General features: G+C 43.5%; 1 long non-coding RNA gene across 2 annotated transcripts; it reads right to left on the minus strand.

Moving 5' to 3' along the window:
- Window positions 1-398: 398 nt before the first annotated feature.
- On the minus strand, window positions 399-11,682 carry LOC121135904. Of its 2 annotated transcripts, none has more exons than XR_005873010.1 (3): window positions 11,576-11,682; window positions 2,673-2,821; window positions 399-594 (listed from the first exon to the last, which is right to left on the minus strand). It is a non-coding gene; the product is annotated as an uncharacterized LOC121135904 (long non-coding RNA). The 2 variants fall into 2 exon arrangements; XR_005873009.1 differs by having other exon boundaries at window positions 2,627-2,821.
- Between the last annotated feature and the right edge of the window lie 205 nt (window positions 11,683-11,887).

An 11,887-nucleotide genomic window follows, 5' to 3' on the forward strand; every position in this document is an offset into this window, starting at 1 on the left:
TTCCAAAGTCACTTTTGTTCTTCATTGGAAATGGTCAAGAAGGTTCCCCATTATACCTGTCTGTCTGTCTATCATCAATCATCTATCTATCTAATATCTCAGTAATCCTAATGCTAGAATGCAGAGCCAGAAAAATCACTGCAACTCAATGCTCAGGTAGTCTTGCTGAACTGGTGAGCAACAAGTTCAATGAGAGAGCTTGTCTCAAAAAAAATGTGGTGAATGAACGATGAGAAAGACACTCAACACTGATCTCTGATCTTTGCCTCCATGTATACATACGTACATGCACACAAACACCCCAAATGTGCACACATGTACCAAACACACACTTTTTGATTGTACACAAAAATAAAAGTTGATAAAGCAAATCAAGATGATTCCCATTCACTGTGGGTTTTATATAAACATTTAGCTAATGTATTATACAGAAAATTCGTGAAAGCCACTCAGTTTGCCCATATACATTCAGGTGTTTTTCTTTTTTGTTCTTTCAGTGATGAATACAGTCCATTTCCAGGTGATGCCATCCGTGGTCCTCTTATCAGTGTCAATAATTCCATTTGGCAGGCAGCAGCTAATTCTTTTCATGTGCTAATGATTAATCAGACAAGCCTATTTACTAATGTATCAGAATGCATTAGAAACATAAGGTAACAGCGGACAGAACATCAATTCAAATATAAATGAACTACATTTCCATTGGATACCTATTGACTCATGTCACAGAATGAAGTAGAAAATGCAATTTACTTGTAAACCATTAAAATGAATGAAAATAGAATTTCAAACTCTATCTTCAAACATAACTTTATTGACTTGGCTCTGAGCCTTAAGGGAGGGTCTAACTAAATTTAAAATATATAAATAACACACTAACTCATTTTGCCATAAAAGAGTTAGTATCCCACTAGCTAAATACGATGGAATTTACTGAAGTTGGAGCCAGTACAAAATAAAGCAAGGTCACAGAGTGTAGAGGAGGACATAATAAAGTTCTCACATTGGGCTTTCTGAATTGAGCTCTCCTCTAACATATTTTTGTATAAAATCTGGTGTCAGTGCCTGTTCCAAGGGTATAACCATATTTTGCAAGCCAAAAATGCCAAATGGAGCTCTCATGAGAGAGAAGCATAAAAGGGAGAGGGTTAGCTTAGGTACTTGTATAACAGCAATCCTTATACAGACAAAAAAACAAACAAACAAAAAACAAAAAATCCACAACATCAAAACAAAAAACCGGAAAGCAAGCTCTCCATACTCTACACCAGGACTGGGCAATCCAGAAGGTGATATTGTAAGATATTCAGAGGACTGTGACCAGCAGCTTAAGCACTGAAAAGGAGTGGGGTTCAAATCACTATGTGGCAAAGTTATCTGTGTCACTGGTATTGAGATCTTGCCTATCCATTTAGATGTGTCTAAAATACAAAAGATTTCATGCAGATTCTCTTGAGTCCATCTGAACACAACAAATCTGATGAGCTTTGGAGCTGCCAAAGAAATAGAATCTTTTCTCCAAAATTGGGTTTTCTGCATCCTTGAGTTCAACCAAACAGGTATTGAAAAGATTGCTCAACAATGTCATCCATACAGAACGTGTGCAGACTTCTTGTTTTCAAACAGCATGCGGCAACAATTGTGTGTGTGTGTGTGTGTGTGTGTGTGTGTGTGTGTGTGTGTGTTTGTTGGGGGGGTCTTTGCATTGCATAGGTAGTAGGTATATCAGGGATTATTGACAGGACCTGAGAGGGTAGACTTTGGTTACATGTAAACACTACATCTTCAGAAGTGAGGGACTTGAGCATCTGCAGATGTCTGTGAGGGGTCTGGAGCCAATTTCCCAATGACACTGAAATGGTTGGTTTACTGAAAGCCTAAGTTCTTGTTTGGATCGAGGACAACTAAATCCAGCCAGTGGTCAACAGCTTATAAGTCAGACTCTTGCGCAGTTGCTGGAGTTTTGAAATTGTGATCTTGAGAGAGCCCAGGAAGACTGGAGAGGGTAGCTGGGGGGGGGCGGGATTTCAGCCCACCTGATTTCCTTTACTTCAGACTCAATGGCAAGGTTCTGGTGTGCTGAGATGTCCAGCCAAACCAGTGTTTACAAAGCACACTGCTCACAGTTAGTGAGGAGAATTATGCTGATGATTTTCATGACCCCCAATGTTCCAGAAAGCCAACCTTAGCTTCTCTCCCTAGCCCATTGTCAATTCTCAGATCAACAGCCCTGAAGAGTCCTGTGGTAAAGAAATCTCTAGAAATCTAGAATCTCTCAGGTTTAATTAGCCTCTGGGATGCTTCCTTCCCATAAATGGAAAATCAGCATCTGTGGAACTCCACTTTGGAAATAATGGTGATAGTTAGCAGCCTGGGAACAAAACGCAACAGAACACACCAGCTAAAGGGACACAGGGAAGAACTCAGTGCTGTTAGATTTCAAATGGGTGCTCCTGTCTGTGCTACCTCAGAAGGCAGGTTTTTGCAGCCCTTGCTCTTGGTCTTAAGACTATTTTGTCCTGAAATAGAACCCTGTCACCCAAATTTACATTTATCATTCACAGCCTTTCAGAGTCTGTGCTGCAATTACCACTGTCTGCATTCTGCTATCTTATGTTACCAATACCCTTTGCACGGAGGCATCCATGCAAAAGGAACGCTGCTGTAGGTACCCTCAAGAAGAAATAGTCTGCAGCACAAATGAAGTCACTCGGAGGGTCTCTGTGCAGGTGTTACTGCTGTTAGGAGCTAAAAATCCAGGGTAGCTTCATCTGTTCCCTAAAAACATGAAGATCCAAGCAGTCTACTCACAGCATCAAACCTACAAGGACAATGGTCAGAATGGTAAATTGCAAATAATCTGACCTTTGCTAATAATATAGCAATTTAAAGTGCAGCTTTAATCAAGGGGGGGGCATTTCCAGAATTTGACAATCTTTTCCATCTTCCTGATACAGACTGCATTAAAAAAAAGAAGAAACTGTCTAATGCTGCTTCTTAGGTGGTGTTCAATAAGAGCTATCTATAATGCAATGCACTCTCTTTATGCGATGTTTAGATATGAGATTGATCTTAGTGGACACCCTGGAGTTCTGAAAGTAGGATTATTGGATTTTGTGGCTTTCTCAGATGTGGAAGATCTTTAAACAGTGTCTTGCAAAGTTGCTACATCTCGTCTGTCTGTGAAACACTTGTGAGCTCATCAAAGAAGGTAGACTCCATGGTAATTATCCGGGTGGGCTGGGTTAGGAGGAGGCAAGCCCCTATCTTGAGTTAAGTGGCAGGACCAAGTCCACTTTCATACCTTGAAAAGAAAAATGAGTTCCTCCATCTGGGGATCAATAGGCCTTAACAGGAAGGTTACTGACACAGGATGGGATCAGGAATTCAAAATAGCAGCGGGCACAAAAAGACCTAGGGGCTACCACTGAAGTCTCCAGGTGCCTGGGGATGACTCTAACAGGCTTAGTGTTTGGATGAATCAGTTTGGAGCAATAAAATGACGTTTTGGTCTCATGGGTTATGCTTACATTTCAGAAAAGCAAGAACATCATACGTTTCCTCTGACTTAGAGGCAACTTGGAAAGGACATTGTCACAGCCCACTCTCTGCCCATGCTTTTGTCCTGGCTGTGAACATCAGGTTTGCAAGTGAGCTGGGTGTGACTCTCTAAGACTAGAACAAGGGTTCTTGGGACACAGCCACCTGTGGATTGAGGACTCTATAAGCCAGGATGGGCTTCTATAGTTGTCATGAAGTGACAGCCATCCTTTGCAGTGCTAAGACATTAACCAATCAGCAAGCAGTAGAAATTAGAATGGAGAGGATTCACATTCTTGGTTTTTCTTCCAAGTGCTTGTTTAAAACCAATGGCATTCATATTCATGCCTATATGCAAGTATGGCATAAAACTGTATCTGATCTGGCACAAATTCATTACATGCTCTTAGTTTCCATTTATGTCTATGCAGCACAGGTATTTTGAACATTGCCATGGGGCCCCTGTGTTGGCTCTGGTATCTTTTCTTTGATATCTGGAGACAACAAATTTTGCCTGATTTTCCACTCTCTTTAGATGTGACTTTCATCTATACCCACAAGCCTTCTTCTCATCTTCTGCAGCTTGTACTTTGGACTCTCAAGAGCTGATTGTGGAATCCTTTTTTTTTCTTTCTCCCTATTCTTAAAAAGTGAGTGCATTCATCATAGATGAATGAGTAGGCAAAGGCTAAAGAGGAAAAGGAACTATCCCAGATGTCTTCAAGCTTCCCATCCCTTTATTATAGTATTTCACAAAGTGCCCCATGAAACGCACAGTTCTAGGGACTGTGGCTCTTGAACATACTTTGAACATCAGAAGTAGTCTCAAGATAGTTCCTGCTGGATGAACAGAACAGTGCTGAAAGATACTGACTACAGTACCAGGAGCTATGGTGGGTGAATTTTGAAGCCCCAATATGTACCCAGAGAAGCATGGGAGTTTCATCTCATGAACAACAAAATTGCTCTTCTGTGATTTGTTTCAGGGTGATTGGCTTCTAAGCAAGAAGGAAGACAAAAGGCTGTAGATTTCAGCAAGGGAAGAACTAAATTTGGGGTTAAATATTCTGGACCAAAGACTTGCTTAGCTCTTAGGAAAGTGTGCAACATTGAGCAAGCAACCACCAGTTATTCTGCAACCCCAGTCTTCCCACCTGGTACATGGTGACTGTCACCTCTTCCCCAAACTGATGGCTCCATAATAATGAACAGATAAATGTCCTGGAAATTATAACACATTACTCTCTCCCCAAAGTTCTCATCCAGGAAGAAATAGTAGAAGAATCAACATTATGGGAGCCATGCCTGCAAACAGAAAGGAAGTGACTGCAAACCACCCCATTCAGTCTTCAGGTGGGGTCTGGTATCCCCACTATGCTCCAGGTTTCAGAAATGTAGCATGGAGTCAGGGAAGGATGGTGTCCCCTGTAGAGTCCACATCCTTGAAGAAATACAAAAGTCACTTTAAATCTGCTTCATGGATGTTTCCATACTGCTTTGTTCCTAAGGAGAGGGATGTAATTTAGACCGATCCAGGCAAATGCCTCCATCTCCTATGCATGCCACAGCTGTACCTCCAAATGTGAGTCAGGCTCCCACAGAGACAGTAGTGATGCTGTTAAAAATTTTAGACAGTACCCTCTACTCCATCCCCACTAGAGCAATGGGCTGTGTATACACCCCAGAAAACAGCATTTTGAATGACTATGCACACTAAAACATATAGGCCCAAATTTGAGGCTGGTGATAATGACAACTGTAAATTTTTGAGGTCATTAAATCATTCTTTACATGTGAAAAGGCTTCTTAAGTTTTAGATGTGCCTTTATACATTCAAATCCACCATTGTCTTATGAAGTATGCATTGTTCCATCTCCAACTCACACATGAAAAGTGGAACCAACAAAGGCAAGTTTATTCAGAGCACAAGCACACAAGCCCTGATCTATTCAGTTGAACACACTAAGTCATGCCTCCAGGGAGCAGACAGAAGGAAACACAAGAATGTGTGGTGTCCCTGTCCTAGTTAGGATCTACTCCAAGTTTGCAGCTCACTGTACTGGCTGACTGCTCAGCCTCTGCACTGAGGCAAGCCTTCTCTTCCTTTTATTCCATTATGTGTTTCTGCTTGAGATGCATTTGGGATGTTTAATTTATACCCCCTGATCATAAAGTGATCACATCATGAAGAAGGCTGCAGTGTTGATTTATAAGATCGTTGTCTATGTCTGTTAATTAGAGAAATATCATTTGGCTTCCGACAGAAGAAAAACAATAAATTATAGAGGAGGAGGGAGAGGCAGTTGGCCCCTAAACCTATGTGAGTTCCTAGTCTTGAATCTTATTTATGATCCTAACTGATTTTACTCCATTTATATCAACAACCATTAGGGAAAAAAATGTGTTTCAGGCTGAAGAGGAAGGAGGAGAAAGAAACAGAAAGGCGGGAAAATAAATGCAGAAACAGTGTCTGTGTGCCTGTTGTACATAAAACCCTCTTTTGATGGGAGAAATGACAGGAACCAGGTGCTGAAGGGCTTGATATAGAATTGCAAACATGCCATGAACTATAAAGAAAGGAGGTACGTGAGACCACAAGAGGCTTCTGGGAGATAGCGAGTTCAAGGTTAATGCTTGAATTATCTTGACTAAGACAGGGAGATGTGTTCCCAGGAAGAGGGGAGGGGAACAGAAAGGGAGGCGCAAGGAAGGCAAGGAATGAGAAGAAGGAATTCAAAGAACCGAGAGGCGTAGGCACACAGTGAGGCTGGGGGATGCAGGAGCCCATCAGAGCCCTCAGGCCACCTTACCCAGAGTTTGTATCCAAGAGATGAGAGGGGGTTCTCACAAGATTTTAAGCTAAGGCGTGGGTGCTATGGTTGATTTTGCATTTTAAGAGGTCATTGTTTTGTTTTGTTTTGTTTGTCTTTTATCTGGAAAAGGCTGTGAGTTTTCTGTGCTTAAAAATATTCCCTAATCATAGCCAGCCATGGTGGCACATGCCCATAATCCCAGAATGACGGAGGCATGAGGACCTGGGGTGTGGTGCTACTATGCCCCATAGACAAGAAGATGGACAGCAAGGGAGACTTTTATCCCCAGGTGTTGGGGAGTCCCTTTCTGGTGGCATTTGCGTAGAGGGGACCTGGAGAGGCAAGGGAATGAGAGGCAGATCTGCCTTTAGGAGTGGCCTGCCGAAGCTGAAAGGTGCCCCCTCATTTAACAACAGGGAACTTGAGCAAAACGGAAGACAAGCAAGCTGTACTAGACTGCCACAGGGACTTCCATTGCGCCCCACCCCTCAGATTCCAATCCCAGGGAGCCTCCATGACTAACTTGTGAGGTGAACGACAATGATTGCCAGGCAGGCAGAGCTTTGGTGAGCCCAACAGAGTGTGAGGCGAGCCACACACAATGTCCAATACTCCAGTAGCTACATTTCAAAAGTAAACACGAAAGGTTAATTTTAATAACATGGAGCATTTCACCATAGTATTTTGGTATCTAATGAACATTTAACGTTGCGCTGGTATTATTTTATCTCTTAATTTGCATGCCGTGTTTTCAAATCTGGTGTATATGTTACAATTAAAGTGAGCATGTATTTCAACCTGGACCAAACACCTCCACTCCTATCAGCAGGGTAGTCTTGGGCATGGGGGCATGTTGTTGGCATGTTCTCTTAGGATGCTGTAAGAAGCCCAGTCCAACCCCATGAATCCACCCCGTGGAGGAGGAAGGGGACACAGCTGCTTCCACTGCTGAGCTCACAAGGGTGGCGGCACTGCTTCCTGATACCCCTGGAATTTGGATTCTGTAGCTACAGTGGACCATGTTGGTCGAGGCCACACAAAACAAAGCTCAAACTGTATAATGCTGTTGCTGGTTTAAGCCATTCAATTACCCGGTGGCTTGTTCCCTGACAACAGGTAGCACATACAGGTGTTATCTAGGACACAGGTAGATGGAACGTGCATGATTTTCTTCTATCCTGTAAGCACTTGTTCATTTTCATGTTGACTATACTAAATGTTCTGTTATAGCTGATAGCAGGCACAAAAGAGAGGATCTTAGGCACCGTCTGTGTGGCATTCAGAACATGCTTGGAAGACACTGTGCTTCGTGATGGTATTGCTCAGGAGCCTGGAGCTGGAGCTCCAATCCTGGCCTGGCTACTAATTTGCAAGGGGATCCAAGGTAATCCAGATCGCCTCTCAGCATCTTTTTCATAAGCAGTTCATGATGATTAAGGAGCTGTGTACATGGAAGAGAACAGAAAGCCTAGGCAAAGATGTTAAAACACCAGTAAACGAACAAATGGGTGAAAATGAACAAAACAAATGACTAGCGGGAGAATACCACAGCGCATGGGGTGGCTAAACCCAAGGATTCCACCTGTGTAGGTGTTGGAATCACCTGAGGAAACACGAGGAGCAGAGGTGCAGGTGGAGCAGGATGCAGCTGCCTGATGCTCTGTGAGCACTTACTATGCTCCAAGAAGCATGCAAGAGAGGGAGTCTATTTGCATTTGTATAGTTGCCAAGGCAACACAATGATCCTTCAAAGTGGGCAAAGTTAGTTTAGAACTCAACAAAGAAATGGGATGCCACTCAGAAGTGAGTGGGGTAGAAGACTGCCTTTAAAGAAGATTCTGTTCAGTTGGGTGGTGCAAGCCTTTAAACCCAACACTCTGGAGGCACAGGCAGGAGGGTCTCTGTGAGATCAAGGCCACCCTGGTTTACAGAGCTAGTGAGTTCCGGGACAGCCAAGAATACACAGAGAAAGTCTGTCTCAAAAACCAAAAAATTAAAAAGAATAGCATTCTGTCTAACAGATGAGTGGAAGAAAACAGAAATTGGACTTAGGAAAAGGTGGAGGCAGGAGGCAGAGCAAGAGATTTGCATGATATCTTGGGGAGGAAGTGTAGGAAAGGTAGGAAGAGGGAGAAAAAGAGAGGGTACATTGAAAAGAAGAAAGAAAAAAAAAGAAAAGAAACATAAGAGCAACAGTGTTAGGGAACCCAGCATGGGCAGATCCAGCAGAGCCTGCTTCAAGGGTGTGAGACACAGCAGTTCCCTTTGTCCCTGTACTTAGAAGGCCAGTTTAGAAAGGCTCTATGCTCAGTTTGATCCTCTACTGTCCCCACTTGCATTTTTAATTCTTCACCAAGGAGCCCCAGGCTTGGACACCTAATTCTGATGCAGGATGCTCAGAGTGAGGAAACTCCTGTGCACTGAGTTTCACTCTGAAGTACACAGGTATCACTATGCCACATGATCTCAAGTCTGTGAGGTGATGGATGAAATGAGAGTTGTGAACACAGACAAGAAACACCCACAACCAAGGCTGGAGAAGTAGCAGAAGTAAACCTGGGGACTTGAGAAGAATAGCACATGCCTCCTTGGAGTTCAGCCCTCATGGTATGCCTGCCGACACACACACACACACACACACACACACACACACACACACACACACACACACACACACACACACAAACACCTTTAAAGCATCTATTGATCTAGTTATTCATTTGCCTAGTGTTTTATTAATGCTCTGAGAATGCCAGGTTCCATGACATCTTAAGGAATTAACAGAAGTAAGCAAGTCCAGGCCTTCCTTTGGGAATCTCTCAGTGTTTTCAAAAAGCAAGGTGCTTCAAAAATACAATTTAAGAAAGAACTTATTGTGCTAAAGACTAAGAGATCGTCACCACTGGGTCTGAGTGGTTGGTGTAAGGTGCAGAGTTGAGACTTGGCTTTTTATCTTTCTTTCTTCATTCATGTTGCTAGCAGCTCTGCTTTTGGGCATCCCAAAACACAGCCATCCTTCTTAGCCAGTGGGAATCCCCGGCTCTCCTTTGGATTGCAACATCACTTCCCCTCCATCTCTAAAGGCCTGGGAGGGACCCCTCAGGTCAGCATACACAGGCATTCCAGACATTCTTTGGTTGAGACGTGAGGACAAAGCATGGTATGAAGAGAGAACAAAGTGTAAATTCCCACCACAGGCAGAAGGAATCAAGATGGCGGCTCTAAGGGATACTCTAGAATCAAGACCAGAAAAGCCCTTCCTGAAAAAAAGAAAAGCCAAATCAAAGGAAACAGACCATTCTACCCTTCAAACAGCATTCCTAGAGGCTGTGGTAAGAGACTCCAAGAAAGGGTTGGCCACTCTATTAGAACTCCTGGCTCCCCATCCCTTCATAAACACCATTTCAGGAAGGCTACAGTTTTACATGATTCCTAAGCTGCCAAAAATGTACAGTGCACACAGACAGCTCCCCCTGTTCCAACATGTTTTATAAACATAACAAGCCATAGCAGCCACCCCAGATGTTTTCACAACTTATTTTTTTCATAATTTAAAATCTGTTCGACCTGATGTTTTTTGCTCCGTGTGCATTTCAACTGTAAAAAAGGAAACTGAAATATTATTCATGTGGTGCTATGCTGTTACACCTAATTTCTTCTCAAGTTCACACTAAACTGAAACGTCTCTAGGAACCTTAAAAAAGGCAACAGCCGAGAAAGTGAGGAAATATGTCAAGGGCTTGTAAATAAACAGCTGGCTCCCAACATATGGATTTTCTTCCATATTTTTCAGGTGCCACAATCCCCCATCCGTATCTGCCAGCCCTGCAGCACACGGCATAACTCAACTGTAATTGATAATGTAAGGGCAGATGGAGGGGACTGTCAGCTCCTCCCTCAAGTCTCTGGGGACTCTGCAGAAATCAAAGCAGATGGCCCGATCGCGTCTTCTTTATGTGTTGCTGTGAGCTTCTCTGTCTGTGGGATAATGGATCATTATGGCCTGCTGTGTACAAACACCAATATGCTTTTAAATCTGGTTCTCAGGCTTATGAAAAAGCACTATATTTCATATTAATTTGTGGAGCTGCACTTAACAAGGTCCACTGTTGTTAATTTACGATTTGGAAGGGTGGGAAGGAGAAGTTCCCATGGAGCTCTCTGCCCTGGCACCTCCCCTCCCCCAACCTGACTTTCTGGAGCCCTCAACTAGCCTTGTCTCCCCTCCAAGCCAGTGGTGATCAAGCATAGTGGTCACCGAAGGCTCAGTGCAGGCTGATAGGAAACTCCATGCCCAGTCTGCTCCAATAGAGCTTCCAAGGGGGAAAAGGCCCACGAAGAAGCTAAACAGAGAGCTTGTCAGGACACCTGGGTGTCTGCTTTGAATGGGCCATTTCTTTTCTATTATTAAACACTGTAGCATGCCTACTACATGCTAGAAAGTGCTCCCAGGATAGAGGCGGGCCAGGGAGATATGAATGACCTCACTCTCTAGCATCCTTTGGCTTCAGAAAACTCAATGGAAAGTTCCTGAAGAATTTGCTTGGGCTACGCCCAGACAGTCATGAAACATGGAAACAGAATATATATGCCCTGCTCAGAACAAGACCCAGGATCCAACTAAGCATTGGCCAGGTGACAAAACATGCAGGAGATGTTGAGGCCTTGTGTATTTTTATGCAATGGGGTGGAGGAACTTGTGGAAATGTGAACTGGATGGAGAAAGTATTCCATTCCCCTGCTCTTGGCTGGGGGCCTGCCTGTTCCCCTTGGTCCTATTACTAAGTCTTCAGGCCAGCTGCATATACAGTCTTTTCCCTATGTGCTAGTAACCAATGGCTCAAAGAAGGAGATATCACTCAAGTGACTAGGGCTGCTGGCAGGTGGTAAGACTCTGGGCAGGGGCCCACTGCTTGATGAAACAGATTTTGGGAGGTCAGGAAGCTGGGGAGATAGCTGTGCCAGTCAGAATAAGCCTTCTTGCTGGCCAGGGAGAGCAGAGGTCACAGGTTTGTAGTTCCTGCCTTTGGGTATTAAAAGTTCATCTGTCATCTCTTTTTTTTTTCCCCAAGGCCAAAATCATTAAATTTCTAGAGAAGAGTCATAGCCTTATCTTACATGGCTCCCTATAACTTTGCTTCAGAATATCCTAGAAGCATCTTGCCCTCATGTCTTGTGTCTCACAATTTAAGACAGTGATATGAAAAATAGCAATGACTGACCCAGTAGACGTTAGGCACTGTAGGCTTGGGGTGCGGCTTGGTAGGGCCATGTGTGCCTCATGTACATAAGGCCGGAGGTTCCACTCTCTATATTTTTAACAAATAAAAAGAAAGTAGGAAATGTTCTATATGTAAAGTCAGAGTTCTAGAATCTGAATTTTCAGATCTGATGATGCAGAGATATGTTACTGGAGCAATTGTCACTGAGAACTAAAGACAGTGAGGAGTTCTGACTGGCTACTGCCTGGGTGGATGCCGTCTAGAACCATCCATCAGGGATGGCTTCCATTTTACTTGGCTCTGGGAACTACA

This window comes from Mesocricetus auratus, unplaced genomic scaffold (assembly GCF_017639785.1).
Source record: "Mesocricetus auratus isolate SY011 unplaced genomic scaffold, BCM_Maur_2.0 Super-Scaffold_100045, whole genome shotgun sequence".
Lineage (NCBI taxonomy): Eukaryota > Metazoa > Chordata > Mammalia > Rodentia > Cricetidae > Mesocricetus > Mesocricetus auratus.